Source organism: Halyomorpha halys, unplaced genomic scaffold, assembly GCF_000696795.3.
Source record: "Halyomorpha halys isolate HHAL.00 unplaced genomic scaffold, Hhal_1.1 Scaffold1143.1, whole genome shotgun sequence".
Classification (NCBI taxonomy): Eukaryota; Metazoa; Arthropoda; class Insecta; order Hemiptera; family Pentatomidae; genus Halyomorpha; species Halyomorpha halys.
The window spans coordinates 42,683-49,295 of NW_027106264.1; positions in this window are offsets into that span (position 1 = coordinate 42,683).

Consider the following 6,613-nt stretch of genomic DNA (forward strand, 5'->3'; position numbering starts at 1 on the left):
TTGTAACAGTCAGCGAGCACGAAGTGCCGCTATAACCCGCCAGGGGCCAGCACTACAAGCGTCTAAGAAGCTGTATAATTGTAGATAATAATTCATTGTTGTATTATCAGAATATAAAAAAATTGTAGATTTTTGGAAGCAGTGGCATGCACTGTTGCTGCACCCCGTGTGCCAGAAATATCAATCATAGCTATAAGTTTGCAAAAATAATTTGCAAGTTTTGCTTCGTTACCCACTTTAGAAACCTCTGCTTTAATGAGTCCCTATAATTCCATCCTGAAAATAGGTTGAAAACCGGTTGGATACGTTTTCAAAAAACAATTTTCGTCTTATTTTTATTTTTTAATGATATTCCGTGAGATGTTTTAAACGTATTCCTTTTAACTTCAGTGTTTAAATCTGAAAGTAAGTGTCATAAAATTTTTATTTTAACTTAGTAGTTATTTCTTTGGATTAGAAGAGTATTTATTTTTATATTTTGAAGAATAGATTTTGCCTCTCTTTGTCGTTCTCTTTCAACTTTATTGTTTTTAATATCTTTTTAATATGACGATTACTTTTGTTTTTGTTATATTCATTTAGAAAATTACATTACATTGCCCGACCAGATAACATTTATTGGTGCCAAAATAACACAATTACAATTTTGACTATTAAGGCGTTGTGGAGACCACTACAATTTATAAACTAGACCAGCACAACATGAGTCGATCTCTTTTGATAAAACTAATAATTCAATCAACAAATACTGGAATGAAAATAAAGTAAAAAATCTTATTGACAAAGATTACAAATTTAAAATTTAAAATGCAGGCTTTTGATCGAATCTGGTATCCGGGACTGCTTTACAAACTCCGTAAATTCCTACCTCCTACATATTTTCTCATCATCCGTTCCTTTCTTACTAATAGATTGTTCCAAGTAAACCACAATGGTTCCTATTTATCCCTCTATTTTCAATCCGCTGGTGTTCCTCAAGGTAGTATTCTCGGTCCCATCCTCTACACCGTCTATACAGCTGACATCCCAACAACTCCTAACACTATCACTACGTGTCCTCACAGTTAGTAATAACCCTTTGATTGCATCCCAAACTCTCCAGTCCCATATCACAATCCTCGAAGAATGGTGTCGTAATTGGAGGATTAAGATAAATTCCAACAAATCCCATCAAATCACCTTTACCCTTCATCGTAAACCTACTAACTGCCCTACAGTTTCATTTAACGATGTTACTCTTACCCCTGTCGAACAGATCCGCTACCTTGGACTACATCTTGACAAACGACTAACCTTGAATCCTCACACAAGACTGAAAAGACAGGAAAAGTGCACGCAGATTCCGACTATTACAGCACTTACTAGACAAACGGTCTAAACATCCAACTCATTAAAAAAAGACTGATCTACATGAAAATAATAAGGCCCATCTGGACATACGGAGTTGAGATTTGGGGCTCCACTAAACCTTCGAATTCCTCTCGTATCCAATCCTTACAATCCAAAATCCTTCGTAAAATACTCAATGCTCCTTATTTTGTTACTAATAAAACCACCCATAAAGACCTAAATGTTCCTTATGTAACCGATCTAGCCCAAACTAGAACTATCATTCCTTCCATAATAAACTCCCTCACCACCCAAACCCACTAGTTTCTAACCTTGCTTCCTCTTCCATTCCTGTCAATCCTCCGAGGCGCCTGAAAAGAAGATGGCCTCGTGACCTTATATTGTATACTGTTTTTAGAGTTCTACTACTGGGTAGTTTCTCTACATGCTGTATCATATCATTATCATTATGTCATTATGATCAAATTTACTTGTTGTATGTTTTATACAGTTGTAAATATCAATAAATAAATAAAAAATTTAAAACTTTGGTTTCTTGAAAAATTAGTTTAGAGAGTTCTTGATTTATATTTTTAAGAATAAGACGAACAATACATTTTAATAATTCGATTACTTTTATAGATGATTCTCCTCACGCTGAAAAAAAGTCTTAAAGAACGAAAAATTCTATTTTAAGGTGTTTCTTAATCTCAGAGAATGATAAGTTCAGGGCTATTGTGTTACCTCTTGCGAATTTCTATTCTTTTTAATATTATATTCATGCAAATACCTAATCTTTTTATATCGTCCTGTCAGGGACGCTCGCTGAGTATTTCAAATAAAGTCCACTCCAATGATACCAGCGGATTATAAGCAATTCGGCTACAGTATAGGACTCCAATGGGAGTCTTCGCCGAAAAAAAAAGAAAGTAATTCGGCTACAGTATAGGACTCCAATGGGAGTCTTGGCCGAAAAAAAAAGAAAGTAATTCGGCTAATATCCCCCAATGATCAAATCCAGAAAATACTTGAATAACACAATTCAACGATAAAAGTCATTTTAAGTTGGACAATTTTGTGTAATTCAAGTATTTCCCGTGTATAGTTTAGGTATTTCCCGGGGTAAAAGTTGGGGAATATTACCCAAATTAATTTTTATATGCTGCTATGGTTGGTTTAAGACGTGGTCTGTATTAGGATTAAATTATAAATTTTTTGAACAAAATAAAATGCCTCTATTCTTGGATGATTACTGACAATTGATTATGTTTTGCCAAAGATGATTACAATTTGTATTATTGTGTTAGTTATTAATTTTGATAGTTGATTACATTAATGAATTAGATTACAGTTACTTGATGTTGATTTATAGTGAGGACTTATTCTTCTGCTGTGTTCTTTAGTTGATCATCATGATTTCCTTCCCTTTTTCCCAATTTTTTTTATTCTTTTAAAAATTAAACAAATATTTTAATCTTAGAATTAAATCTTCTAAATCAATATATTTATTAGAATTTGGATTAATTTTGACTATTGCTATGTTTACAAGGAATTATGGTAGGGATTATAGGTTACTTGGTTTGGATGTTAGGATGGAAGTTTCTTTTCTGTTCCACTCCACTCATCTTACCGCCGCCGCCACCGCCACTCTTGCTTGAGTGTGGTGAAGTTCTACTCACTCACGTCTATTTATAGAAAGTGGCCTTCTTAAATTGTGCTATCTCTTTTTCACCTCTACAGGTCAATATGGTTACCAAACTCTCCAAACCATATGTTTTCACTTTAGGGCAAATCCCATTAAAACATCCTTGAGGGGCATCTTCAAACGCTGAGTATTTTTTTTCCGAGGAGTTAATAAGAAGGCAAGTTGTAGGTACTCAATAAGTATAAGATCATGAGTATCTCTATATAGTTATATTTCTTCTCCTACCATCTTAGGGATCCTAACAGGAACCGGAGCGTTTCGGGGAAAGCTACAGAGCTTTAGAAAGAACACTGACCCCCGGTGCCTCAAATGTGGAGTTCTTGAAACAGAAGGACTACTGGTAGTAGATTCCTCGGCCATGAAAGGACACCGAGCCAGGCTGTCGAGAAAGACCGGGGTTCCCGCCCTCGCTAATCGAACTTCCCCTGTTTGATGGAAAAAGAGAATTATCCCTTTTTCAGCAAGTTCGTTTACGGATGGAAGGAGTTGATGGGCCCCACGCATTTCAAGATGCACGGCTTGACCACTCGACATCGGCGAGCCACTGGAAGAAGAGAAAACTGACTCAAACTGAGACCGAAGGTCTGGTGAACTAGAAGAGGCACCCCGACAGTTGCAGACCTGGAGACAACGTGCAGCTCAATCAGTAAGGAGCTCAACCGGGTATTGGACTAGGATTGAAACATCGTCCCTAAATAGAAAAAACTGAACCCTTCCCCTAACATTGTTGTATTATCAGAATATAAAAAAATTGTAGATTTTTGGAAGCAGTGGCATGCACTGTTGCTGCACCCCGTGTGCCAGAAATATCGAGAAGGAGGATTTAAAAAATGTATATATCCTTAGCATGAGAACGTGATGGCCGAGTACGTTGGGACAAGGGTTTCAGAGTTCGTAAACCATTTTAGCAAGTGATAACCGATTCACAGAACTTTTAATAGGGCATTGGGTTTGGTGGATACCATTTCACTAGTTGAAAATTAAAGGAAAAATACTGTAAAGCAGGGTCCGGGTGATAATAGAGGCTTTAGTGTATCCTACTGTCTCGCCGAAAACGGAAAGGCTAGTCAAATTAAGTATGATTGTCCTTTTGAGAATCAAGACCAATAAGCAGAGACCTTGATAAACATCGAAAAACGTATAGTATAAAGCCCAAAATGTACAGAATTGAGCATTTTGTTTCTTTTGTCTTGTTTAACGACCTAAAACTTTTTGATCATCAACCCCTATGAAATGTTATAATATAAAGCTACACGAAATACACAAATTCTGCAAAAAGAAATTGTTTAATTCAGTAAATTAACAGAGTACAAGCTTATATCACGGTGTTTCAATCAAAGTAAACTCGTTAAATACTCACCACTGAAAACTCAAATTTCACATTGTCACTAACCAATGAAAAATCAAACGGAATAACGAAGGGCTGGAGTTGGAGTTGGAATCCAAGTTAAAAAAAAACAGTAACAATGGTTTTTAAAACAATGAAGCTTGTATCTAGAGATTGCAGCAACACCGCTGTCTGTTGGTCTATACTATAACTACTAGAGTCACCTAAACCACTACTGGCCCAGCATGGTGCAAACTAACACGGGAACTACAACTGGCAGCAGTCAAACGCTGTATATTAATATTTATACTATTCTTTGTATATAACTTAATTTAACAATTGTAACAACTATTTAAGATATTGTAGTATTCAGAAATGTTTCATTTGAATAAATAAAGATTACAACAGAATCTGCTGATCCACAGAAAGCTAACTATATTTTTTGAAAACGTATATCGTGTTTTACCTCTCTTTCTGCTTTCTATACCTTTTATCCTTTCGTAAGGCTAAGGTTAAAGGTCGGACTTACATACCCCTCTGCATCTACAAGAATAGCACCCTGTAGAACAAAGTTACCTTCCTGCAAGGCCCAGCGGCTGGCACCTAGTCCGGACTTGCTATCCTCCTTCATGCCTACAGGAATAGTTCCCTTTAGAGCGAAGTTACCATCCTTAGAGAACTTACAGCTGGTACCCGGAAGACTCATCTTAACTATTCATCTCCTAAACTTACCTTATTTGAACACGCATTGTCGTTAAGAGTATCATCAATTGGACTCAGATCTAACACAACAATCTCGACCTCATAATATTTCCTCATAGTTAGTTAAACCAATAATTAATACTTTTTTTTAAAATATTTATTTTATGTAATTTACAACTGTACAAAATAATAGAATAGGTAAATATGTAGTATGTTTCATATACACTTGAAAATCTTGGGAAGGAACCACCCATTGGTGGTACTATAATTAATACTAGTCCAAGAATATTTCTCACTTCTTTTTTCTTAGATCGTGTTAAGCAATACTTCAGCCTACCTCATATTTTTCTATGCTGGACTATCGATTTGAAAAGGAAAAGAATAAATATTGTAATACATACTTATCTGTATATAATGTGGGAAATTAGATTCAGTCATTCAATTTTAATCTCTTAATGAAATCGAAATAATCTGATTTAGGCTAAAAAGTACAAAATATGCAGTTTTATTAAATTTCAATATATGATTCCTTGGACCGTGAACGGAATAGATAATCGGCTTAAAAATATTATGCAATGGAATAAAATAAGCAATATCATGGAAATCTTACCTCCACTGACAAGGTAGTTTGTTTGCTTATACCTCTCGCAAATCGCGAATAATACAGGACCAAATGATCGAGATAGGAATAATTGATCTGTCATCAGTGATAGGCAAAAATTAGCTATAGTTGAAACAAATAGCTAAAGTTGCCATGGATACGGCCCTTATTCATGAATGAACCATTGATAAATAAATATCGTATCCAAGGCAGTTTAAGATATTAGTTTGAACTATAGCTAATTTTTGTCCAATTCATGAACAATTTGAGTAAATATTAATTGTTAGCGTCGTGATATTATTGTTTATTCGATTTTTCCATGAATTGCAGTCAAATTTGTAAATGAAACATCAATTTTATAGTGTCAAGGCAGGTTGTGTATAATTAATTAGTTCTGATTCATATCTTAGATGTGAGATACACTATACCAGAAGGCCTCGATAGGTGAGGTAGCTGGTTAGAAGATGTATTGATAGGATGAATTTTACGGGAACTAGCCGTAGAGAACCAGCCTGTCGGTCGTGAAGGGAATGGGAATCCTACAGGAACTAGATGTTGGTCCTTGCAAAAGAAAGATTAGGTATAGGAAGGAGGAGGTGACCCGTAGGAACTAGCATTGAATAATCATCATCATATTCTCCCCTCTATTACCGCCTACGCAGGAAGGAGGAAGCCTATAGAGCTTTCACCATACGCTTACTTTCGTCCCATTGGAGTGCTTGTAACAGTCAGCGAGCACGAAGTGCCGCTATAACCCGCCAGGGGCCAGCACTACAAGCGTCTAAGAAGCTGTATAATTGTAGATAATAATTCAACACACTATCCAAATTTTAGTCTCAAAACATTTATTTCATTTACACGTCCAACGTTTCGGCCAATTCGGCCATCCTCAGGGACATCTATTACAAAAGTTTCCATTATTTGTATGATCCTACAATCAATTCAATTA